The 27,360-nt window shown below is 46.7% G+C and overlaps 1 long non-coding RNA gene across 1 annotated transcript; it reads right to left on the reverse strand.

Moving 5' to 3' along the window:
* Positions 1 to 3,064: 3,064 nt before the first annotated feature.
* LOC119375587 (uncharacterized) lies at positions 3,065 to 10,982 on the reverse strand. The gene is made up of 3 exons (XR_005180400.2): positions 10,680 to 10,982; positions 6,084 to 6,116; positions 3,065 to 3,112 (listed from the first exon to the last, which is right to left on the reverse strand). It is a non-coding gene; the product is annotated as an uncharacterized LOC119375587 (long non-coding RNA).
* Positions 10,983 to 27,360: the final 16,378 nt, after the last annotated feature.

Genomic DNA, 27,360 nt, shown 5'->3' on the forward strand with positions numbered 1-27,360 from the left:
TCATTGTGAACGATGAACCTATGACAGGAATTGTGGCTTTTACTCCTATGCAAAATAGGTACTGGATTTGCACATTCACCAAGAAAAAGAAAACGCATTGATATAATAGTCATTTGTTAATTTTTTTCTTGATGCTCTCGATAATTGGGCATTCGGTTAATTCAGACGTTTTTTCCGGACCCGTGAAATCCGAATTAATGAGTTTTTATTGTATTTGGGTGAGTGTTTAAAAGCACATAAATCTTGCTCTGTGAGGAGCCTTATTTCCTTTAAAGTCCTTACACTGCAATAAGTGACATTGTATGAACCATAATGCAATTTTATCGAAATGAATCTTCACCTGGATAGTGAGGTTATTTTTTTAACTGATTCCACACACACCTTAAAGAGGCAATGCGAGGGTTTCTTGAGCGCTCTACCAACATAATCAACGTTGTTCTCAGTGTGGTCCATTATGTTCAGCATAGTCATGCAACAGATTGGTGCACCTAAAAATACCATTATTCGTTTTTAGGGCAGCCGCAGCAGTCAAACCTGACAAAGGGAGCGAGGTCGAGAAGTCAAGGAAGCAGCGCCGCCTCACACCACAAAGACCAACTTAATCAAGGCTCTGCGTGACTATGAATGCTAAGTGTTACAACGAAAAATTTGCAGTGTCATTATGAATATGCCGTATTTACTCGAATCTAAGCCGATGTTTTTTTTTCGAAATAACAATGTGCGAAAGTGCGATGTGCGAAACGATGTGCGAAAAGGGGGGGGGTCGGCTTAGATTCGAGTACGATGATTAAGTTTTTTTTTTTCTGGCCTTGCGAATTTTGCGGGTCGGCTTATAATCAGGGCCGGCCTAGATTCGAGTAAATACGGTATATCTACACATTTTCCAAACCAGTTTGAATCTACGGTGACAACATACACGCAGTTTTCCTTATTTTGAAGCTGTTTACATGCAGCGTTTCCTGTGCTTAAATAAAGATTCGTTTCTTTTATCATGAAAGGAGAATCTACTGAGACTTGCCTGTTTTTATTGCGTTATTTACTAGAGTGCTGGAAGCAACACCTCGCGGGTGTAGCTCCAAGAACTTCACAATGTCGGCTGCGGTAGTACAGTGGTGCCGGTGCTCGGCTGCTTACCCGAAAGTCGCGGGTACGACCCCGGCCGCGGCGGTAGCATTTCGACAGAGGCGAAATGGTGGAGGCTCATGTTCTGTGCGGTGTCAGTGCACGTTAAAAACACCAGATTGTCGAAATTTTGGAAGCTCTCCACTACGATGCGCCTCATAATCATATCGTGGTTTTGGCTTTTAAAACCCCAGATATTAAAAAAAATTGAATATATTTGGAATATGCGAACGCAATATATTGGTATTTTTGCCATTGCATTCGGCTAAACAAAATATTTTTACGGATCGCTTGTACAAGTGACATAACTACTTTTTAGTACTGAGGAATGCTTTTCTAAGAAAATATATATAAGTTGATCTTTATGCATAAAAAATATGTTCCCGAATTAAAACGCAGTAATGAAATAGCAGGAGGGCAGTAACAGAAAACACAGCCTTTGTAACTCGATATCCGAAATTGTACTTTTACCTAACGTTTCTGTAAACGATAACAGACACTATTAGCGAAATAACAGATAAATGAGAACAGAAAACAGTTTTTTTCAGTGTCTGAAAACTGAAACATGTTTTTAAACATAAAATTTCTGTACTGTAAAAGAGAAAATAGCAGTGAAATAACGGAAAGACGACAAACAGAAAACCAAGTTTTTTCTGTAACACAAAACTGAACATTGTGTTTATGCAGAAAACTTCTGTAAATTAAAACGGAAAAAATCTGTTAAAACACAGAAAACTTCAAAATAGAAAACATAGCTTTACAGAAATTTTGTGGCAAGGGAGCTGCCAGACAATTTCTCTTTTTTTCACAAAATATTTTTTACAGTGTACGGTGCCTGTTGTGACGACACATTTTTCTGCTGTACACTCAACGCTTGTTGTAATACTTTGGTTCTCTGTTATAACGGGGAACTTTTGTTGTTTCCTGTTCTTACAGTTCCCTTTTATTATCACAGATAACGCGTGCTGCAGATCAGGAATTTAAGTAGCTACGCAGAAATCATGTTGTACAAAAGCCATTTCTGTCATCCTCGTTTAAAGTTCTGTTGTCATATATTCAACTCGGTGCCATTTTGTTTTCTTGGGGGGGGGGGTTGCTTTTACTTTGCACCACGGCTTCGTCAATATGAGCTCTATATGGCATGCAATTTGCTTTCTACTCCCTAAAGAATATATAGACATTGTGCCCCTCACGAATGTAGGTGTCATCGTGATCCTTCCAAATATTGATTCGTTCTTTTTGTTATTTGTGTATGTTTTTATACGAATGCGCTTTTTGCCTTTATTTCAATAAATTTTGTAAATCGGTGCAGTGTATCAACTATAATCATTTCTAGACACTGCCCATGGCCGGCATCAAGGTAAGACAATTTTGCGCAGCTGTGTGCGAAATCAGCATCCATTTACCGCTCAACTATCACTTGGATTCACATAAATATCTTATTTCGTATTAGACGCGTAACATTTTCACTGCTAAGAAAAAGCGCTATATATATTTTCGTCTCTGGAGCCACTGATGGTTTAATTTTTATTGGTACATATTCGATCTTAATAAAGCGCTTTATATAGGCGCAGTAGGCATCCGCAATCCTACTTCCGTGATATGCTCAGATGCTCAGTTTTCGTGAATAATAGAGCTTTTAACGGCATAGATTTCACAAAAAAAACAGCGAATTTCCGCTTCCAACAAGACCCGCGTGGTCGTCCAACAAACCTTTATCAAGTGTAGGACGCGGCACCAAGCGCTGCTCTCTGTGTTGAGACGCACGTGAGCCACGTGCGAATGACGTCATCTGTTAGCCGCTATTTGTCGGAACGCGCAATAAACCTTTCGTTCTGTTGCTGAGCGTCTGGCTCCGAGTCACGAACATTACATCAAGAATACATTATTCCTATGAATTTCAACAGAACTGGCTTTTCTAAGGTTAAAGAGGAGGCTAACTCACCCGAAAAACCGGAGCAACCGGAACATCCATTGCCAGTCCATCCACCTGGCAAAGAACATATGTATGTACATGAACATTAATAGAATTCATCTTGCGCACAACACCTAAAACATGTTGTAGTGCATGTCATCAATAAGTCCCTGCCGGCGGCAAGTTATCTGTTCGTCCACTTTACTTTCTTCACATTTATACCGTAATTACTACAAATAACATCCCCTATACTTTCCTTGGCATCATTGTCTGTTAGTTCTCATTAATATAGCAGCAGCGATAGTTGGGCAAGTTGGTAAGGGTTTATGATTATGAAAGGCGCAACAAAAAGACACGCAGCTGACGATGAAGAAGACAATGCATGTCAGCGATTGAATTGTACTTGTAATACGTGAAAATTGGACAGAAGTGCAGAAAAATTGGGGGAACGTGAAAACGACCCCCTGATAATGGCAACGGCGTTTCTTCTAGATGACATGGCAACTTTTCAATTGAACATACGAGGGCACCTACTCTGCCCAAGTGTCGGTGCCGGAAAGCCGGCCAACATCACCCTTCATACAGCGTTTATCAACCTTGAGCATGTGGATGAGAAAGTCAACTGCTGCACGGCCATGTATTTCATTACATAAAATTGAAAATTGTGGTCGGTTCTCGAGAAATCGTGCTCGCACTTTTGCGGCGCTGTCGCTTTAAAATAAACATTGCCAGTAATATTAAACGAGCACCCCCCCCCCCCCCACCCCTTGAACGCGAAGAGCAAGCCGCGGAGCGTCTGCTGTTTTAAAGCAAGAGCGATAAAGAGCTCGTTTCGGAGAAATTCCTGCGTCGCTATCGGGTTGTGAGCGAAAAATCATCATTGTCCGTGCGCGAAAATTCGAGATAGAGACAAATAAATAAATAATAAAAATCGTCGGTTCCAGTGGGCATCGACCCCAGGACTGCTGCGTGGCAAGCAGTTGTTCTACCACAGAGACACACCAGTGCTTGAAACAGTTTCGAAAAAAAAAAAACCTATCCGAACGGCATGTTGCGCTAGGAGTGTCCTTAGCGCATGTAATATTGCGTGGCATAAGCGCAGGCATCAGAACACGCGAATTTCGCAACAGGTTCCAATTACAGTGCTCTCAGGCATGATTAATCATCAGCATCAGCAACATCCTCAACCAAGTGAGCAGGTGTTCGTGTTGACTTAAGGACGCGTAGTGGGTATTTCGCTAAAGATTTATGACGTAGTGGGCACTTCGCAACTCTTCTTGCAGTAGGCATTCTAGGATAGTTTGAAACGGCCAATGTTACGCGCGCAGACGTTCCTTTGCTTGTGACACGGTGGAGGCCTCCACCGAGGAGCGAACCCAGGTTAGCGAATGAAAGCGGTATGCGAAAGGGGTCCGATTATAAGCGTCCTCTATTTTCTTTGACCCGTACCGGTTTGTTCGCGCGATAAATTTTGCGTGACGTCCACCAGACTTTTCACAATGCATTGGGATGCGATAGGGCTTCTCCTTAGTTTTCCTGTCCTCCACGAAATTAGGGTGCTTCGAAGTCAGTGCCGCCTCCTCCGGGAGCAAGGTGGTGGCAATGTTTATCCAGGTGAGCGCCCTATTGGGCCGAATTCGTTGACGCGGGCGCCGCCTCTCCTTAAGGTGACGTGCAAACATAGTGATAGGTACACGCGTGGAACTACACAAATAAAGCTTAGAATAACAGAGAGCTGAGCTAGTTGGCAAGTATTCATTCTAAAAAGAGAGGGCGTGCAAACACGGACACACGAAAGAAGTGAGGACAGCGTTTGTGGTGTCCTCACTTCTTTCTTATGTCCGTGTTTGCACGCCCTGTCTTTTTAGAATGAATACAGAAATAAGCTTTGATATAAACAGCGAATGCATACATTATATTCAAGGCGTTTACCATAGCATTGCATCTGTTAGCATCTGTTATCCGAGCTTCTGTTATCTGTTATCTATCTGTTATCTGTTGTCTATTATCTGTTATCTAGCATCTGTTATCACTGCTGCGGATCGGCTGCGTCGGCGTCGCTGCCGCTGGGAGGCGGCACTCACCAGCGACAAGCTGACCGACCAACTTTGGGCCGTCCGGCAAGCCGAGGATGCCGCCCGGGTCCAAGGGCTTCAAGCCGTCACCTGACGCAGCCGCGGCGGCGGTCGGCCCCTGCCCTGCGCGGTGGTAGCAGTACGTCCCTGTACTGCTACCACCGCGCCGCCGGTGGTAGCAGTACAGGGACGTGCCGCCGCTGGTAGCAGTACCGCGTCGCCGGTGGTAGCAGTACTGCGCCGCCGGTGGTAGCAGGGCAGCCGGTGCCGCCGCTCACTTCGCGACATGCGTCGCGAAGTGAGCGGCGGCAGCAACATCGGCTTTCCCGGCACATTCCCAAAGCATGCGCCGCAGTGTGGCTCTTTCCCCGCACGCTTTACACACGCCATCACCAGCGACGGAGAGTGGGACGGGACAGGGGTTACTCCCCTCTTCCCCCCGCCTCACCCGGACTTTTATTAAAGTTTATTCACTCACTCACTCATGGCGGTTCTATCGGAGTTCTTACCACCCAATATCTTGCCTGCATGAGTACTCTTTTATCCTAGCAGTAGACAGCTTCGCTATAAAATTCGGAGAGCTGGTCAGGCGGCCGCTGGCCGGTGGAGCGCGCCGGTTGAAAAATAGCGCCATGGTCTACGGGTGCGCGTCGTCAAGATCTAAACTGCCTTGAGCCGAAATGCTGGTATTAGCATTTCGGCACACCGCCCTTATTGCACAACGCTAACATGCGCCTGTCGCCAGCCTTTTTGGCGCAAGGCAATGTCGTTCAAGATGCGCTATGGGGCAAAGCTTGCTTGCTAGGGAGACCGTGCATGCGCAGACCACACCTTTCTTGTCCCACCGGCGTGCTCAGCCTGTGAGTGGCCGCATATCTGGCTTTCCGAATTATTTTGCGAGCACCTGTACACCATTTGTATGCATTTTAACAGGACTGGTTTTTCTAAGGTTAAAGAGGAGGCATACTCACCCGATCCTCTGGTGCAACCGGAACATCCACTCCCTAGTAAGAAGCATAAACACATGGAAATTAATACAATTCTGCTATAGATATTTTGCGCACTACAGCATTTCGAAAACGCGCGGCACTGCAGGTCACCAATTGAATTATATTTGCAATACGCGAAAATAGGACAGATCTGCAGAAACAGCGGGGGAACGAGAAAATTTCCTCCTGATAATGGGGGGCAAGGACGTTTCTTCTAGATTATTCAGCTAACACTGCAAATTGACATACAAGGACACGTACGCTACTTCTATGGGAACGCGTGCGCGAGTTCTCGTTGAACCTCATGTCGTTGGTTTCGCTTCTAAAACTTGTTCGTCTGCTACACTGCGTCCATTTGGACGGCATTGAAGTCAGAAGGTCCTTATTTTGTGAAGAACTAGCGGCTTTTATGCGACTGATGTGACTGTTTTTGTAAATTTACACAACTATTCAATGCAGTTAGGTAGTCATTGTGTAGTGCTCGATTAGTGTCTAAAGCCGTAGACTTGCGTTGGCGTGTATGATTCCGTGTCCTTAGGCGTCCATTCAAATGCAAATAATTCTTAAACCACTTCTGATATCTTTATTTTAGAGGTATTGATTATTTATGCAAAATAATTGCACGATATGTGCGCTATGCACTGGTCGAATGATCACCACGGGCGCTGAAGGTGACGACAGCGAAGAGGTGCTCATTAGCACCACACCGATCATATGTTCCGTCCCCAACGGCACGCGCGCTGCATTGGGGACATCCGTACAGGTCAGGAGTTCCAGTAGGTCGTGGTTTTAGATGCGAAGTATCTTAAGGCGGAGCTCAATCCGGTGGTGGTGGTGTGCGGCGTGACCACCCTTACTGCGCATGCGCATACCCTCTCCACACACCTATCCACTCACCCTCTCCACTTTCCCTCTGTCCTTCCCCTCTCCACTTTCCGTCTCCCCTCCCCCTTTCCGCTCTTCCTCTGAAAGGCGGGCTAGACATGCCGAAATTCTCTCCTGCGCGACGCCGCGATGAGCTCGAGCGCATGCGCGTCCCCTCCCCTTCTCTCTCCTCTCCTACGCTGCCCCCCTCTCGCCCGCCTGTCGACCGCGTTCCCCGCTCGCCCTGTGAGAATTAACGGCCAGGCTAGATGGAAGATACGACGCGCGTAGCGTCCCTCTTCGCGTTCCACGACGCGAGGTCGGTAGCATGCCCAACGAACGCCAACGGAACGCGATTGTGCAAGTGCTCCGGCTTCGCATCGCCCCATGGTCCCCTTTAGCGAGAGATGGTGTAATTTTTTCCCATACCGTGGTATTGGACAAGGGACACCAAGCTAACCGGTGAGTACTTCGGCCTAGTGGCACATTTTCACCCATAACTCTCGACACTTTCCACGTTCGCAGTCAAAAGCAGCCGCCAAGTCGCGCCATCTTTCCATGCAGGTGACGACTTTTGTTTCTCCAGGTAAACAGCGTCCTACCACCTGCGCTGTCGTGTTTTCTCTGTCCTTTGTTTTATATTTTCATTCAAGTGCTAAGAATGCGTAACAGTTGGAGCTTAAGACTCGAGCTTTTTTTTTTCTCCCACAGCTTACCCCGCAGCATATGCCTTGTTTCTTTTGTACGAAACATGTGCACTTAGAAGAAAGAAAGAACTGCCATACGTTTTCCCTTGCCATTTCTGCAGGCAGGCGACGTGGCTAGTCGCAAATGAGCAAGGAAACAGAATTAATGCTACTCTCACTGCGTTAAAAAATATATCTTCGTATTTAAAGTTAAATAATTCACTTTGGGGATCATGTTGCAGTTGCGCAATTGAAGACGGAGATAGTAATAGAGAAGGTACTGCTTTGCAAAAACAAATCTGCTGCCTTCCTCTTCATACTGAAAGGAAATATATATTGTTGTTATCCTGTGTTTGATATTATGTGTAATTATTTACCTTAGTCTGTATTCCTGTGTATGTCAACCCATACAGAATATCTGAGTTTGAACGTGCACATGTGAACTTATTTTACCTTTTTGAACTCGACTACTTATAGACATGTGAACTTAATTCACCTATTTGAACCTGTGCTCGACTACTAGAGACTCATGTGTTGTTCGGTTGTACTGCAATTGCAAATCTTGTGTTCGAATGTGTAGCATTTTGTGCCCTTCTTCTTCTTTATTTCATATTTCGTCTGCTAAGCGAGAATGATTAGTCGGTGCCACCATAAAGGCACCCACCTCTCATATTCATCATTTCAATAAAAATATAGATGAGGACGTCCTTAGACGTATCTGTATCCAACATTTCATTAAATATTTTGGCATTTTAGGTAACATCCCTCCAGGATCATTGAAGAACAATGTTTGGGAGCGCTTACACCAAAGTGGCATGTGTTCATATCTTTTGTGGCACATAATAATGGGCGTTTCTCTGGCAGATGATTCTTTGTATAGGATCCATGCTAAGCAGACATGAACAAAAGGCCGATCGGCTTGTCAAGCTGCTTATGAAGTTTTCTTCCTCAGTCCTCTCCATGTAGCCAAAGGGAAAATAAGTAAACTTCAAACTTCGTCAGTGCTTCACGTTAAATTTAGGTACTCAAACGTAGATTGTAAGTGATGTAGTATAGTTGCTCAGTACAGTTCTCCTACATCAGTAAACGACTACAAGGGAACCATTCATAGCTTTGACAGTACCGAGGATTTTCTCTGTCTCTCATGTTCAAAGGCAAAGCCCCAACAGTTTGTGAGGTTGAAATAAAGGAACCACAATGAACCTGTTTTCCTGGTAAGAAGGCACGCATTTTGAGCTGTCTATCATAAAGCTCCAGACAAGACGTAGCCTGAAACTTAAAATCTTTATTATTATTGCTCTGAACATCGACTGCGGTTATTACCGCATTAAAATTTTCAAAGTTACACTAGGCGCGAGTTCATGGCACACGACTCGATTAGGTGACGTCTAGGCACCCTCCTGTTTTCTTAGCCAATTTAATAGCATTCAATGTGTCATCAATGAAGCAAACATCATAGATTCACCTCAAAGTACCGTTTTTCTTCTGGCATTGTCGTTATCACAGATAGAAACCTTGGCATATGTACCTTTAGGCTTAGCTAGCGACACGCGCCTGGAAAGGGCGGGAGATTGCGCGTTTCTTGCGCAGGATGGCGTTGTACTGTGACTTGAATAAGACATCCACCATAGCGGCTGGAGTACTGAACTCCCACATAAATTGCCTTTTGTGCAGTTGGAACTCTCAATTGCTTCGGGCAAGCTCAGGAGGTGTTTTATTATTGCATATATCGCGAATATTAAATCACAGCATGAAATTGCCTTCAAGAAATGTCTCTCGTCGAGAGATTAATTTCGATTTGACAGACATAAAGCTGATCGTTTCCTACGTCCTCACAAACACCTAGTGCTAAGCTACATGGTCGACAGGGCATATTTTATATAATTCACTGCTATACACAATTTTGAATTCGTCGCTTTGTACATTTTACTGCAAGTATTCATTGCCGATAGACAACCTTTTTGTATTATTCTGTCTCTCTCTATGTGCACAGGCAAGGATTCTTTTTGCTCAAATCTAGCTAATCAGTACCCTTATCGGCGTAATGTATGCAAGAAAAAAAAGAAAAAGGAAATGGTAGGGCCCTTGTTACGATGACGCCATGTAAGACGAAGAACTAGCCACGTGCTGAAGCGAAGACTGTTTAACTATAATATGGCGGGCATTTAGTGTCTATATCTACGTTAATTGACAGATTCCACACTCTTGAACAAACAGATGGGCTTCAGCAGTGTATAAGAAGCTATAGCCAGTGAAGACATCCGCAACAAGGAAAATAAGCGAAATAACTGCCCCTGGATGAAACCGCAACATTCACAGGTGTCATGCTACTAGCACGGCGTTGTGCAATCTCTGCATGCTTTAAAGTTTTGCACCATATGGACGCCACCACCTCGAAAATATGAAGGACTAAGTGGGAGTGAAGTTTCTATACATACAAGAAAATATGCCATCAACCATGCTTAGTGCAGTACGGTACGCCAAATATTCTTTGAATCTGGCAATGAGGTTCCACGAAAGCCAAGAAGGTGTAGTGAGGTACTTGAACATTAAAAACTTTCATCCGACCATGTGTTTCCCAGAGTAACATATTCCGGGCCATTACGAGGTTTTCGTCAAGTAGGGCGTTTTCTTTCCGATGAATCATTCTTCTCCATTGCAGATTCGTTCTACAAGCGGGTGAATGACAGCTTTCTTTATTTCTCGGTTTGGCCATGCGACACTCCGACCGCGTGAAACCTTGAAGATCAACCCGCCACAGCAGTCTAGTGGTCATGGTGCCTGACTGCTGACTCGAAGGTCGCGGGATCGAATCCCGGCAGCGGAGGCCGCATTCATAGTGGAGGCGAAAATGTTTGAGGCCCGTGTACTTAGATTCAGGTGCACGTCAAAGAACCCCAGGTGGTCGAAATTCACGCAGCCTTCCACAACAGCGTTAGTAACTATCATGTCGCTGTTTTGGGACGTAAAACCCTAACAACGATTATTACTTGAAACATTGAAGATCGCCGCCTGACAGCGTACTCACCTGATCGACCAAACGCCACGTGTAGAACAAGTGCGAGCACGGCAACCTTAAGGAACGTCATTGTTCCTTTTCCTTGCGGCGTCCACGGTGGTCACCTCGGCAAGAGCGAGCAAAAGTACTCAGACCTGTTTATAAACCCAACTGCTTCAGGGCCCGCATACGCAGTTTGCGAGAAATGGCACCGGTACGTAAATCTTGCGAAAAGCCCCCTTGCCCAAGTCTTTTTTTTTTCATATGCACGTTGCGCCTGAATTTCCAGCTTTTCAAGTGTTTTTAGCTCGAACAATAGTCCTAAATGTAAGGTTACGTCGTCCATTGTTTAGAAAGAGCTACCTCGTACACCACACGTGGTGGATGACTAATCGAAGTTTGGGTATCACGCCGTGGGCTTCATTGTTCCAAAAATAATACAAAGCGAACGCCATATACCGAACAACGGATGGTATCGGTCTTCGCTGCCCCAGCCGATTGTGGCCAGCTGAACAGGTTAAGATAGCTCATATAGTAAAGAAGAAGAAGAAATAATAGAGAAGGAAAGGCAGGGAGGTTAACCAGTATAGGACAACCGGTTTGCTACCCTACACATGGGGACAGGGTGGGGGAGATAAAGATGGAGAGGAAAGAGAGAGAGAAAGATAGAAAGATAGCACATGACACTGCACACACAGAATCATTCGGTCACTCTTGCGTGGTACGCGACATTTCTGTCACAGCCGCTTGTCCAAGTTCGTCTCTCCTAAACACCTCAGCAGTGCCTTCGTCGCCTTCAGCTGTGATGTCTTCTGTTGACGGCATGCAAGAACTGTTTCAACAGACATTTGTCCACTGTCAAGGCACGCTAGAACGGATGCCAGTGACTGTCTCTGAACATTATATGCCGGACAGTCGCACAGGACGTGGTGTAGCGTCTCCTCGCAACGACAGACATCGCAAAGAGCGTTGTCGGCCATTCCAGTCCGAAAGGAATAGGACTTCGTGAATGCCACGCCTAGCCATAAGCGATAAAGCAGTGTGGCCTCTCTTCGCCGGAGTCCAGCTGGCATGCAGAGATGCATCAAAGAGGACAGGTGGTGTTGACGATTGATCCGGTTGGTTCGGCTGCTTGGTAGACACCATAGAGCGAGCGTTATCTCATATGCAAGCCCTCGAAGACTGCTGGCAGCGTCAGACCTTGAAAGTGGGATGGTATCTTCCCGTGTGCTTTCATGAGCTTCCCGAGCGGCATTATCGGCGTGTTCGTTCCCTATGACGCCGCCGTGACTTGGCAGCCACTGAAACGTCACGTGGTGCCCTTTCTCATGTGAAGTATGGAGAAGACATCTAATTTCAAATACGAGCTGTTCGTATGATGCGTAAGGGGAGGAAAAAACTGGCGAATATTATTAATATAATAATAATAAGCAAATACAAGCACATCAGGTCTTGGATTCTATGGCAATCTCCGACATTGTCGACCGATCTTTTCGGATGCGCCAAGAAGACAAGTTATAGTAGGCATGTCTAATGCACCAACATATTAACCGAAACAAACAAAGCGTAATATATTTCTTGTTTAACAATACCTTGAGTAACAAAAACCCATAAAGCAAGTTGCATTAGATAAAATGTGCTTGAGGGCGGAAAACTCAACGCCGATACATTCATTGACAGAGAAAGGAGCTGTGTTCTCCATTAATCCAAAGGAATAACGAAAGATGCTCACGGCCTGTCTAGTACTAGGTGCGTGACGTTGTTGAAGTTTATATGTTCATTTATATCGACATTTGGCGATATAGCTTAAAAAGTATCTTAACGACCGCAACGCAACGTCGGCACACAATGGTAGGTAAGACTGTTGGGTTTCAAAGAATACTTACGCTGTTGTCTCGAGGATGCTGGTGCTGCGGCTACAAATACCGACTAAAAAAACATTTTTCTTGTAATAATCCATAAAAGACAGGAGTCCGGATGGAGACGGAGACTTGAAGTGATGGAAAACCGTAGAACAGGGAATGTCGCTTGATAAAACATTTTGACAAGAGGAGTTCCCTTTGTCAGTAAGTTGCCGTTTCATATTACCAAAAGAAGCACTCTTGCAGGCACACGACAATTGATAAGCTAGAAAGCGCGCAAAATGAAAAAAAGGATAGAAAAACCAGGTGGCGCGCCTTTTTAAGGGCCTAGCGCTTTAGGGATATGGGTAACAAGCGTTGAAAGCTCGGCGAGTTGGTAAGGTTTCATCTTCTAGCAAAATGCGCGGCAGACGGGACACAAAGAAGGAACGAAAGGGACAGATGAGCGCCGTCTCACAAATGATTTTATTGTAAACGTAGTCCACCTAAACAGAGTCCAGCAAAAGACAACGTCCAGGAGAGACAGCAAAAGACAAAAGGCACTTTAGGGGCCAGGCTTTTCGTCTTGTCGTCCATCCACCGATCTCATGTGGCGTGATCACGCTGAAAATGAAGTGGCCAATACAGGCATAAAACAAGGTTAACAATGCTCAAAACCGGACTAAAATGAACGAACAAAGTCTGAAATAAGTTAATTAACAGAAATAACCAAGAAGTAATCGCAATAATTACTCCAAGGTCGCTAAAAATGTTTCGAAAACATGCGGCTGACACCCGCTCCGCGATAGAGAGGGCGCTCCGGCACCGGTGTTAAGAACACCTGCGAGAGATCAACGCAACAGGAATCGCTGCATATGTGTGCCCGAGTGTTCTATTTTACATGAACTGCCTTGTATGTTTTACTTTAAGATATTTTTTTAAGTTTCACTCAAGGGCTAAGGAGTAGCCGGCGCCATAATTGTGCGCCAACATCTCCTTATATATCATATCAATAAAAAAAAGGAATCGCAGCGCAATAGGAATCATTGCGCTGTTGTTAGTCTCTGTCGGCGCAACGGGAGTCGTTGCGTTGCGCTGGCCTCCAGCAAACTAAGCTGGAGGCCAGCGTTACAGAATACACCGAGAATCGTGGAAAGTTATTCACATTTAAAAATAGTGGGCGAAAGCATCACATCGCTTAGGTAGCTAAAGCAGATTTACCAGTTGTAGCCGTGAAGAAAATAATTCATTATGGGCTCGAATTTGGGCGGTGCATTGCACAGACTGAAAGGCATGTCCTGAAATTGATATATGCCATTTTAGTTCGAACACGAATTTTTTTCGGTCGACTGGATGAACAGGTATCTCCAATAACAACTCTAGCGAAGCTCGGTAGGCGAGAATGATGAATGCTTAAGGCGTTAATGACAGCTCAGTAGGTCATTTATGTGAGACCTTTCTTAGTTACCGTGTTAAGCTCGCAGCAATGAACACAATATTGTGAGTTGTTGTTCTTGTTGGTGAGCACCACAGGAGATGCCCAAGGATCAGAGACGTAGCGAGCATCTTTTCGACTTCTCTTCGGATCACGGCGCGCTCTACTGCGAAAACACATTAATAAGTGAGCCCATCAAACGGGTTGACATGACTGGTGAACATCTTATGCATAACAACTAACGTATGGCCTAATAGACGATTGTGGATGTCGATTATATCTATAGAGGACCGCAAGAAGTAAGAAAGACATCCTGTCTGCGTAGTTGGGAGGTCTGCAGCTGTCGTTTCTTCGAAATTGTTGCATGCAACGCGATGGCTATTATGTAACTACGAGTGCGGAATTCAGATAATGCTTCTTTGAAGCTTACTCTTTGAAAATCTTTGAATTTTGCTCAACCTAGTATTTTATCTTGTAGTTTATGGTACAATTATCCCGTCGTACAAAACACTGTTGATTATCAGTTGATGGGCCCGCGAGTCTTGTGGCGGCGCTGGTGCTTCGTGGTTCCATTTCTTCAGCATATAGGCTCACTTCCAAGATCAGAATTTACACGAAAGACGGGCTGCAACGCGAACTCTGAAAAACACTGATTTTTCTCTCTTTTTTTTGCGGCTGCTTCATCTGCTTATGCCATGTTTGCCATAGCGAGGTAGCGGCTGTACGTATTCTTATTCTGTGCAAAATGTTCCATAACAATGGAACACTGCATCTCGCATGCTCATAATGGTTTTCAGAAGTGCGCTGCAAGGACCAATATGAGATTATCACAAACGCAACTGCTTCTGTTCTCGAGCATGCGTAGTTTAATAAAAAAAAATTGAAGCAGGATCTTTAAACGACGTTCCTTTGTAGCTAAGGTTGTTTTTTTTTTCTTTCATACTCTGACCCATCTTAAACATGCAAGAAAAACGTTGTGATCGTCTTATCCAGATGTCGTCGGTTGATAAAACAAGTTTCACACATTTGTAATCTTCAAACAAAAAATTGCACTTGTGAAATCAGTTTTGCGATAGCCTGCAGGTACAATATCCATCACGCAAGTGAGAATTTTCACCGGCCCATTTGTAGAACGAATCAATGAGGATTTCTCAGAAATAAGTATCTAAGTTGACAACAAACTCATCCTGCAGGATTAATCTGTCCGGTTGCTACAATGAGCTCCATGAGAACCTTCGTTTGAAGAAACGCCACTTGCATTTTTTTCCCTGCAAGACATGGCCTTGCACTGCACTGTAGAAAAACAGCACTTTAAGAAATTACATTGCGGTCAAAGTGACAAACTAAAAGCCTGAACGCTTTTAACAAGGAATTTGTGGCCGCACTGCAAAGCTGAAACGTGTTAACAACCATTGAGAAAATACACAGAGTATGTCGTGTGAGAACACACCTATGCTAACAGTTGTAGTGCAAACCTGAACAAAGCCCGCTGAAGTACTCCGCCCGAGTCTTATACCACGAATAACTTAACACGCCGTCAGTAACCTGGAATCCTACATGTAAAACTCAGGAGCTCACAACTGCACCCAAATTCAGGGACAAAGATAGCTATAGGCGCAACTCCTGATGGAATCGAATATGACCTGCATATCTCGACACTTTATGGGGTGTCACTGTCCTGTGATTACGAAGTAGGGCATAGAAAACCGAGAATTATGTCAACACAGTTATTTGCGTCGCTATCAATGAGGCGGCAATAGGGGCTAGTTGGTAAGTCTTCATGCTTGTGATGCGCTGCCGGTGGACACGGACCAGAAAAAAACGAGGAAAACAACACAAGGTGATGCGCAAACTCACAAGTACTTTATTTCGATCATATACAGCCTTATATACGTACAAAAAAGAAAGGAACACGAAAAGACGGGGGGGGGGGGGGGAGTTCAGTGATAAGGCCGTAGAACACAAAAATAAGAAAAAGAACATGTACGTACATGAGGCTCTACATGATCGAAATAAAATAGTTGTGAGTTTGCGCATCACCCTGTGTTGTCCTCGTTTTTTCTGGTCCGTGTCCACCGGCAGCGCATCACAAGCATGGAGCGTCATTCGCCATGAGACATAATCAGGTGGTAGAACCGAGAGCTAGAAGTGATTGAAGTGCTAGCGTGCCGGCCGTAACACCATTGGTAATGATGTACACTCATAAAAAATGTAGTAACATTTAGGAAGCGCGGCATTTAACGCCTCGTGTGAACATTCCTATGTCTCGCTAACGTTTTACTATATATAGGAGTTAGTAAGCCTTGTCATTACTACTCAGCGAGTCATAGTTAACCAACGTACTTTACGTACTTGCGTACTTTACGGGTTAGTACACGTCAGTACCTCTGCTGGATGCGTATCGTTACGCGTCAGCATGTACGCATAACAGTGCATTCTGCTCCAACTGTGACGGTCTTATAGAAACTTTAGGCAAATTGCAAGTTTCTTGATTATATTAGAATAACAGTCTTGTGTAAGGCCATGGCGCAACTTTACACAAGTGATAAGGTATAACCCCCCCCCCCCATTCGAGGTCTAAAATATCAATTACATCTATAAATGCAAGGTTTCTCATCGGTACAGTGTGTAGTACAGCAAAGTGAGGTCATGAATGACCTTAAAGTTGCTGTTAGAGCATATGTAGCGTATCATTCGTTACCTGCAGTGCATGCGTGTTTGAGCGTGTTATCATTTACGATTCATTGATTCCTCTATATAATGCATCGTTACCTGAAGATGTCATTGCGTTGCATCTTCACCAGGGTAATCACATTCCAGGGTAAACACAGCAATTATTATTTAGTGTAATAAGACAATGCTGCAGAGTTTCAGTTGCCTCGTTTGAGCTCATCATTTTGTGGCAGTGAGACAAGGTAGTCACCGTCATGGTAATAGAGTTGGTAATTAGGCAATTACTACCTGCAATAACTACACAAGTAGTGAACGTTCTGACAAGAGTTTACGACCTCAAGGTTAGTAAATACTACTAATTTTTCAGGAGTGCACGTTTCACTGTAGGTACTTCACTGGAGTCTACTATTGTTCAGATATCAACAGCAACCCTTGTTTCAAATAAGGGGACTTTATTCAACTTCTTTGGTCCACTTTTCTGTACACTGCTTTTGTCCATTCTTGCATTCTAATTCTTGCGTTTATACGCACGAAGGACGCGGGCATTGGCTGTCGTCATTTGTAGCGACACATTAGCATTATTGTGTTACATTCGCGCGATGGCGTTGCATTTGCAAGGACATAATTGTTCATCATTTGCGCCATCAATGTCGAGATTGAGTAAAATTATCCGCGTTAGCCTGACATTGAGTACGTATTTCTGTCATTAAAATAATTTGAGGGCAATGTCTTCAATATCGGTGCATGCAATGCGAATGTTGGGATCTCGCCGCGAATGTATCATTCGGTTATTATATAAGCCTCAGTTCCCAAAATATTACGAAATAAAATTTTATTTTGTGCTAATTTAGCCCAGTTATCCCATGCTAGAAAGCACTCTTAAAGGGAAAGACGACCGCTCAAAACACGAACTGAAATAACCCCACTAATGTAAAGATTGTGTATTGGATTGGATAAAACGAACCCTGTTTGTCTCGTTAAACGCGGATTTATGCTTTTATGGCTTCACTGAAAGTTACGTTTGGCGCCCTACGCGGCAAAAAGCGAAGATGCACGTGATCCCTATCACGTGACCTCTTCCACTGTTAATTCCACTGTTCCACTGTCAAGGCCTACTATGACCCACTCATAGTAACGAGCTGTTAGGTCGCCGGACGGCTCCCTTTTCGTACCCAGGGTAATTGTGGCGAAGCAATTGGTACTGCTTAACGGTTGCGCTCTCCAGCGGCTCCTAGTGGGTCGTCCTCTTCTAAACGCCGCTCGCGCTCTCGGAGCCCGTGCTTTTGCCTTGACTGTCGCCATAGTGCATTGTCGCCGAGTGCCGTCCAATAAACAGCTTAACAAATTGGGGGAGAGTGCTGTGCTCCCATTCAATGCCCCTGGAGCTTCGTTCCCGTACTCTGCCATCTACCATGCCTCAAGACGCCGCTCAGCAAACGCCGCCTCCCACACCGACCATATGTCCCGGTGTCCCACGCATCCGCGATCCACCTATATTCACTGGCGCCGATGGCACCGACGTGGAGGACTGGCTCGCAATTTACGAGCGCGTGAGCGTACCCAACAAATGGGACGAAGCAGGCAAGTTGAGCAACTTGGTCTTCTACCTCGCGGGAGTAGCAAGCTTGTGGTTCAACAACCACGCGTCCGATTTTGCTACTTGGTCGGACTTCAAGACCGCCGTCATCAACGTTTTTGGCCGCCCTGCAGTTCGTAAGCTGCAAGCAGAACAGCGCTTACGCGAACGAGCTCAGCAGGCCGGTGAATCTTTCACCAGTTATATCGAAGACGTCCTGGACTTGTGTAAGAAAGCCAACGGCATTATGTCCGAGTCTGACAAGATCCGGAACATTATGAAGGGCATTGACGACGATGCCTTTACCATGTTGCTCGCTAAAAACCCTTCCACCGTGGCCGAGGTCATAACACTGTGCCAGAGCTAGAGGAGCTCCGCCGGCAACGTTCGATGACCCGTCGCTCTCCATCACGCGACGAAGAGCTTGCTGGCTTGGCGGCCATACCTGACAAGGCCACGCTGCTGGCAGAAATGAAGGCATTCGTGCGCGAGGAAATCGCACGCCAGTTCTCTCTCCTGGCCTTCGCCCACCCGCCGCACGTTCAACAGTCGTCGACGACCCTTCTTCCTCCCATCCGCCGAGCGATTGAGCAGGAAATCGCGGAGGTGATGCCTGAGTACCACCAGCAACCTCCGGCTCCTGCGCCACAGAGTTACGCTCAGGTTGTCCCCAGGACGCACCAGGCAATCCCTGCGGCTGCACCGTTGAGTTACGCCGAAGCCGCCGCTAGACCTCCGTCCTTCGAAGCGGGCGTGCCGGCTACGTATGCTGCCGTCATTCCTAGGCCCCGACTGCAACCTACCTTGCAGTCATTTCAGCAGGCGCCCCGTCAATCGCATCCTGCGACGTGGGCGGGACCTGCCCCGGCGAACAGATGGCGCACACCCGACAATCGGCCCATCTGCTTTGCATGCGGTTATGCCGGTCACGTGGCCCGTTACTGCCATCGCGTGCAGCCGCCTCGAGTCGCGTCAACCACCACCAGCCAGTCCAGCCGTGCATTCTACGACCCGCCTATGTCGCCGACATCACGCCCAGCTCCATCCACTCGCCGCTCTCCGTCTCCACGCCATCGCTCACTGTCACCGATGCGGCCACGTTCTGTCGCACGAGAGCAGGAAAACTAGTCGTCGCAGTCCACGAGGCAAGGGCTGCGACGCTATCGAACTGTAAAAGCCCTCAGCGAAGTTCATCGAATGTCATAGACGTGTTTGTGGACGGTGTTCGCGCATCTGCCCTTGTCGACACCGGAGCCGCTGTATCCGTTATGGACGCAAAACTTAGCCGCTTACTTCGAAAAGTGACGATGCCACTTTCTGGGATGTCCCTCCGTACCGCCAGCTCCCAGAGTATTAGGCCTACAGCAGTACGCACTTCTCGCGTCGTCATTCAGGACGTTCTGTACGACGTCGAGTTCATCATAATTGCTGCATGCTCCCACGACGTCATCCTGGGATGGGATTTTCTCTCCCGCCACGACGCCATAATTCACTGCGCACCAGACGCCCTCGAACTCTCACCGTTCTCACATTTGACGCCGGCAGACAGTCCATCGGCATTCACCAAGACCCTCGTCAAAGACGATACCAAAGTTCCTCCAAACTCGTCGACGGCTGTGCCAGTTTCTTGCGCCGGTCTCTGTGACACAATTGCACTCCTTTCGCCATCTGACCGCGTTTGCACTATGAAAGGGTTGCTGGTACCTTTCGCGACCGTGCAAGTCACTCAGGGTAGCACCGCTATTTTTGTTACCAACCCATCCCCGCACATTGTTACGTTGGTGCGAGGGGAATGTCTCGCCACAGTGGAGCCCCTCGAAGACGCACAAGTTCTGGATGCACCCGATGACTCGCACTGCACCAGTTCCCGTACCATCAGTGCCGTTTCCATGTCTGATTCCTCACCCGCGGATGTATTTGGTCCCTGGATTGCTGACAACCTTACGTCGGTTCAGCGTTCCCAGCTTCTGTGCCTGTTGGAATAATTTCGTTCTTCTTTCGATGTCGGGCAAACTTCTCTCGGCCGCACGTCCGCTGTTACGCATCGCATCGACACTGGCGCCCAACCACCACTGCGGCAACGTCCATATCGCGTGTCTCCCACAGAACGTCGGGTAATTAATGAGCAAGTGGACGATATGCTTCGACGCGACGTTATTCGACCCTCGGACAGCCCGTGGGCGTCTCCTGTTGTTCTCGTTGCAAGAAGGACGGTTCTGTGCGCTTCTGTGTGGACTACCGAAGGCTCAACAAGATCACTCGGAAGGATGTTTATTCACTGCCGCGAATCGACGACGCGATTGACAGCCTCCAAGGAGCAGAATACTTTTCATCTCTCGATTTGCGCTCGGGGTACTGGCAAGTACCCATGGCTGACAACGCTCGACCGAAGACAGCCTTTGTCACGCCCGACGGCTTGTACGAGTTCAACGTCATGCCGTTTGGTCTGTGCAATGCGCCCGCGACCTTCGAGCGCATGATGGACACCGTTCTGCGCAACTTGAAATGGTACACGTGCTTGTGTTACCTGGACGACGTCGTCGTTTTCGCTCCGGACTTCTCCACGCATCTTCAACGTCTGCGGCATGTTTTGACGCGTTTGACCAACGCCGGCCTCCAACTGAACCTGAAGAAGTGCCGATTTGCAGCACAGCAGCTGACAATCCTAGGCTACGTCGTGTCCAAGGACGGAATCCTTCCCGATCCGGCCAAGCTTCGGGCCATGGCCGAATTTCCCAAACCTACGTCCGTCAAAGAACTGCGCAGTTTCGTAGGACTGTGCTCCTATTTTCGACGTTTCATACGCAACTTTGCCACCATCATATCGCCGCTGACGAAGCTCCTTGGAAGTAACGGGCCCCTACATTCGTGGTCGTCCGAATGTGACGACGCGTTCGCAAAGCTCCGTCGTTTGTTGACGTCTCCTCCCATACTACGCCACTACGACCCTACAGCCCCAACGGAGGTACACACGGACGCCAGCGGTGTAGTCCTCGGTGCTGTTCTTGCGCAACGCAAACCAGGGTTCCCCGAATATGTCGTCGCCTACGCAAGTCATACGCTTACTAGAGCCGAGACCAATTACACTGTCACGGAAAAAGAGTGCCTGGCGATCATCTGGGCCCTTACAAAATTCCGACCTTATTTGTATGGTCGCCCATTTGATGTTGTCACCGATCACCACGCACTATGCTGGCTGTCGTCATTGAAGGATCCCTCGGGCCGTCTCGCCCGTTGGGCACTTCGCCTGCAGGACTATGACATCCGCGTGCTGTACCGCAACGGACGTCAGCATGCTGACGCCGACGCCCTCTCGCGCTCCCTCTTGCCTGACGACAATGCCTCCTGCTAAGTATCTCACACTGCTGTTTCTTCTATCGATGTTCACACCATCGCTACCGAGCAGCGCAAGGATAAATGGATCGCTTCGCTAATAGGCTTGCTCACTGATCCGTCGACAACACCAACCACTCGAGCGTTGCGTCGTCAAGCCCACCATTTCGCCATTCGTGACGACCTACTGCACCGACGCAATTACAACGCCGACGGCCGCCAGTGGCTACTTGTGATACCCCGAAGTCTGCGTGCTGAAATATGCGAGTCCTTCCACTCTGATCCGCAATGCGCGCACTCTGGGGTATTCAAAACTTACCACCACATTCGACAACGATACTTCTGGCGAGGGAGGTACCGCTACGTGCAGAAGTTCGTCCGCTCCTGCCTCGATTGCCAACGCCGAAAACCTTCAACGCACGTGTCACCAGTCGGTCTACAACCATTACCTTGCCCTAACCGTCCGTTTGGGCGCGTGGGCATCGATTTGTATGGACCGCTTCCTCTGACGTCGGCTGGTAACCGTTGGGCTATCGTCGCTGTTGACCATCTAACGGGATACGCCGAAACCGCTGCCCTCCCAGCGGCTACAGCGCGTGATGTTGCCTCCTTCCTGCTACACCGATTCATGCTGCGTCACGGTCCACCCCACGAGCTTCTCAGCGATCGAGGTTGTGTCTTCTTGTCGGAAGTCGTCGAAGCCATTCTCAAAGAGTGCCATGCTGTTCATCGCAAAACTACTGCTTACCACCCGCAGACGAACGGCCTAACCGAACGCTTCAACCGCACGTTCGGCGACATGCTCTCAATGTACGTCGCCGCCGATCACACAAACTGGGATGCCATTCTGCCCTTCGTCACCTACGCCTATAATACCGCCCCTCAGAACACTACTGGTTTTTCACCCTTCTTCCTGTTGTACGGAAGACACCCGTTGCACACCATCGACACGATACTACCCTACAAGCCGGATCCATCCGATTGTGCGCCTATTTCTGACACAGCCAGGCTTCCTGAAGAGTGTCGCGAGCTTGCAAAGGCCTTTACAACGCACGAACAAGAGCGGCAAAAGAGCCTTCGTGGTGGCACCGCCACTTCTGAGTCCACGTTCCTCCCCGGAGCGCTCGTATGGCTCTCGGTCCCTACCACTGCAACCGGCCTCTCTTCAAAACTACTGCCGAAATACGAAGGCCCCTACCGGGTCGTCGAGCGCACATCCCCGGTCAACTACCTGATCGAACCCATCGAACCAGCTTCGGACATGCGCCGTCGAGGGCGCGACATAGTCAACGTGGAGCGCCTCAAGGCCTACTATGACCCACTCATAGTAACGAGCTGTTAGGTCACCGGACGGCTCCCTTTTCGTACCCGGGGTAATTGTGGCGAAGCAATTGGTACTGCTTAACGGTTGCGCTCTCCAGCGGCTCCTAGTGGGTCGTCCTCTTCTAAACGCCGCTCGCGCTCTCGGAGCCCGTGCTTTTGCCTTGACTGTCGCCATAGTGCATTGTCGCCGAGTGCCGTCCAATAAACAGCTTAACAGTCTCTATATTAACGTTGGAATGCTGTATGCCTTTTTATTGTAATTTTTTCTAACTTGCAGATATGCCTTCATTTGTACAGCGGGATCGAATCGCAGCCGCAGAGGCCGCATTTTCGATCGAGGCGAAAATGCTTGAGGCCCATGTATTAGATTTAGGTGCGCGTTAAAGAACTACAGGTGGTCGAAATTTCCGGAGCCCTCCCCAACGGCGTCCCTCCTAATAATATCATGGTTTTTGGACCTTAAACTACAACAATTATTATTATTTGTTTGTACAGAAAGGAACAGCGTCGCCGCCATTGTTTGACGTATGATACGATGCTCGTGGCGGCAGCATGACCGTTGTTAGCTGAGGGCTTAGCGGCATCTGCGAACGAGTTGCAGAAGTACGAAAAGCTCCTCGTGGCCTCCGCGATTAGCTCTGGCGTTGCCAGAGCTAATCGCGGAGGCCACGAGCGCCTGGCTCGCGAGGTGGTAAATAGACCTCTCCGTGACCAGAGCCTTCGGAAACCTTATTTCTACCCGCTTTTTGTATTAAAAAACGGTTGAAAATGTCGATATGAAGATGGTTAACCTCAACTGCCCTCACTACAGTGAAATCGGAGCCTTGAGAGTAATAAACAGTTTGCGAGGAGGGCTATCGGCATCGCTACCGCTTCACAGCGTTACTGGAGGAGGGCGCTTTTGGAATTACGTGCTTATTTGGAATCAACCACGTAAGGCTTTTTAACCCCTACCGAACGGGGGAGGGAGGGGTTGTCCCGTTCCGCCGTAAAAGATCTGGGTCGAGAAAGATTGGGTGTCAGTCCCTTTAAGTATATGTTGACGGGTCCGTACATCTGGTAAACGGTCTTTGTGTTCTTAAGGCACTATTTTGTGTATACATGCTCACCTACAATATAATAATTTACTTAAAAGACGGGCTGTAATGGCGACTCTAAAAAACACCAACTTTGGAATCTGTTTTGCGCTTGCTTCAGCTGCGTATGCCATATTTAGCTTACATAGGTAGCGCCTGCATGTGCTCTTATTGTATGCAAAATGTTCTGTAACTGTGAAACTCTGCATCTCGCATGTTCATAAGGGCTTTCAAAAGCGCGTTGCAAAGAGAAATACAAGGATATGAAAATCGCTACTCTTTCTGTTCTGGAGCAGACGTCATTTAATAGCAAGAAAAAATGAAGCACAACCATTTAGAGATATGTTCCTTTGCGGTTGAAGTTGCATTTTCTTTCTTAATCTAAGTCCCAAATAAATATTCAAAACAATGCAGCAATCGTGTTATGTACGTGTCGTTTGTAGATGAAACAAATATTAGAAGTCCACAAATATGAAAAAAAAAAACTGCGTTTGCCAAATAAGTTTTACGAATCCCGCAAAGTATAGTAATCTTTGGGAAATTCAGCACCTTCACTGATCCGTTTAGAAGGAATACTAAGGAGTTCCGAGTAAATAAAAAAAGGTATAAAAGTTGACAAACAAGTCATCCTGGTCCGATGCTACAATAGGCTGGATGACAATTTTCTTTTTCAGAAAGTGGGCTTACATTTTCCTCCGGGAAAATATCGTGTAATAATAACAACACTACAAAGATTATCTTTCAATATAAGGAAAACTGCTAGACCTTAGAAAAAAGTTTATTTTTCAGCATAATCTCCCCGCACGCTAATGCACCTCTAGGATTTTTTCGGAGGTCTTTTAATACCCTGCAAAAAAAAAAAACTTTCTTCCTGGTTGCCAAACCGCTCTGCGGGAGTTTGAAGCGAGTTCAAGTAACCAAACCTCGTTCCCTATAGGTGCTTGTTCAAATTCGGAAATAGATGAAAGTCACTTGGGGCCAGGTCGGCACTGTAGGATGGGTGGTCCAGCTGTTCAAAACCACACTCTCGAATGTGAGCCTGGACAACACGAGACGTGTGAACCGGGGTGTTGTTTTGCAGGAGAAGGACACCTCTTGTCCCAAATCCTTACGGTTTTTCCGTGATGGCTTTACGCATTTTTCAAAGAACGTTGGCTTATAGTATTCGCCTGAAACTGTATACTGTTTTCATGATAATCAATGAGCAGGATCCCCTTTTCGTCACCATCACTTTCCTGCCTCAGCGTTGGGTCTTGAACTTTTCCGGGGGAAGGGACCCCGGATGCTTCCACTGCATAGACTGGCATTCTGTTTCTGGGTCCCAGAGATAAGCCACGTCTCATCCCCAGTCACAAGGCGGAAGAGAAAATCTCCTGGGACGCTTGAATAGAGGTGTAAATGTTCTTTTGATGAATTAACGCGTGTCCATCTTGCACTGAGACGTTCCGTGGCACCCATCGCGCCGAGACCTTGAACATACCCAAAACGTCGTGGATGATTGTGAAAGCACTGCCATAAGAAATGTTCAATTCTCCAGCAACTTCAGACGCCTTGATTCGGCGGTTATACATGATAAGGCTTACTGCACAGGCTGAATGGTCGATATCGATTGAAGTGGTCGGCCGCTCTGAATTTGGGTCGTCTTCCACGTGCTCACGGCCACGTTTAAACTCATTGAACCATCTAGTCACTGTAGCACATGACGGACATTCACTGCCATATACATTCACCATACTACTGTGGATTTTTTTGGAGAAATTTCCTTCTTTGCACAAGAATTTGATAACGCTCCGGTACTCGAGCTTGAAATCGTGGGAGCACGCCGTGTTTGACTGACTGATGCAGACCAAGTAACGAACTAGAAGGCTTGATATTCAGACCATGCTCGGCTGCAGAGATGACCCAAACAAAACGTAGTGAGAAGTCAATGTGAAATATTTACTTATAGCCTAGTTGCAAAACTTTTTTATCTCCCCTCGTACATTCTGCGAGTCGTAGAACTGACGCGCGGTTGGAGTGGCAACCTTTCGCGGAAAAGTGACAGGTTGCCCTTTCCGCTTTATGTTTTGTCTGCGCCATTCGAGTATCGTTCTAATTGGTGTTTGAGGCTATTTGCCACGCGCTCGCGTGTTCCCGCTCATACTGCTCACGATATTACACAAATACTCTTTGTCATAGGAGACCAACGCTTCATTCTAAAGTCGTGTTGACGTGGCATTAACGCAGCAAGTACAGACAGAAAAGGCTGAAGCAACGCGGTATCTTGCTTGTGAATTTTTGTGCACTGCATTGACCGCGTGTCAAATACCTCAAATGAGAATGTGGGCACGGGTACACTTACTGCTCAATCGACTATGCTCGCAAACGACAGGCTCTGCCCTCTTTGCTAGCGGTCACTTGCAACAGGCTGTTGAGTTAAAGCATTTCAGTTGTCGATTGGCCGTAATTCATTAATAAGCATAACGAAATAAAAGATGTCGGCGTTTTTAGCTGGCAGCGTTTCTTGTCAGCTGGCGTACAGAAAAAAATGAAAACAATAAAAATCTGGAGGTGACCCTAATCCTTGACTTAAAGGGACACTAAAGAGAAACAATGAATCGGTTAAAGTGATACATTGTGCTCCTAAAACTCTAATGTCGTTAATTTCACCATCATAGCTTCATTAAGAGAGGAGAAAATCAAGTTCAAAGTATCAATTTTAAATTTCGCGCCGATTTCACCTCTCGTGACGTCACGAATTTCGCACTATATTTATCGTATTTTGGCAACATTGGCTCACCAAAATTTTTTTATACTTGGTATTTTAAGTCTATGGCCACATCAGAGGACAATGTGCTTCATTTTTAGCTATTAGGAAGTAAGTAGGCCCGATCAGGTGCCGTCAAAATGTGTGACGTCACGGCGAATGGTGCGGAAACTTCAAGGTGGTGTGGCCACCGATATTTTCTTTTTCCGCGTTTTCTCGCTTACTATGCGTATTCTCGCAGCGAGCGTGGCGTTTTTGGTATCGTGAGAGAGTAGTTTCCTTATACGAGAAAAATCGTTTGGCTCTTTAGTGTCCCTTTAAGTGTCACGTAGTGGAACTTGAACGTCGGCGTTCGTGTGCCCTGGTGTATTCCTTGAGTTAACTTTGTGTTATGCGCGCTGCCGAAGCGGATCTCAGAGGTCACGTAGAAAGAAGCGGCTGGCTGAGATCCGCTCCGACAGATGCCACAAAGATCCCAGCTGCCCATATGAAAAGCGTCTGCTCTTTCAATGAAGTCATTCACTAGATTTCCATTATTTATAGTCACGTGTATTTGGCCCTTATCTCACGTAAACTTATGCTCCGATATTATATGTATCCTCTTAACTTGAACTAAAATATTTTGTTTCAGTTTGATTTTTTAGACTCATTTTCTGAATATTTAGGAAACCAGAAGTAAGTGCTCGACCGGAATTCGTTGGAAGAGAA

The sequence above is a fragment of the Rhipicephalus sanguineus genome, chromosome 11, assembly GCF_013339695.2.
Source record: "Rhipicephalus sanguineus isolate Rsan-2018 chromosome 11, BIME_Rsan_1.4, whole genome shotgun sequence".
In the NCBI taxonomy this organism is placed as follows: Eukaryota; Metazoa; Arthropoda; class Arachnida; order Ixodida; family Ixodidae; genus Rhipicephalus; species Rhipicephalus sanguineus.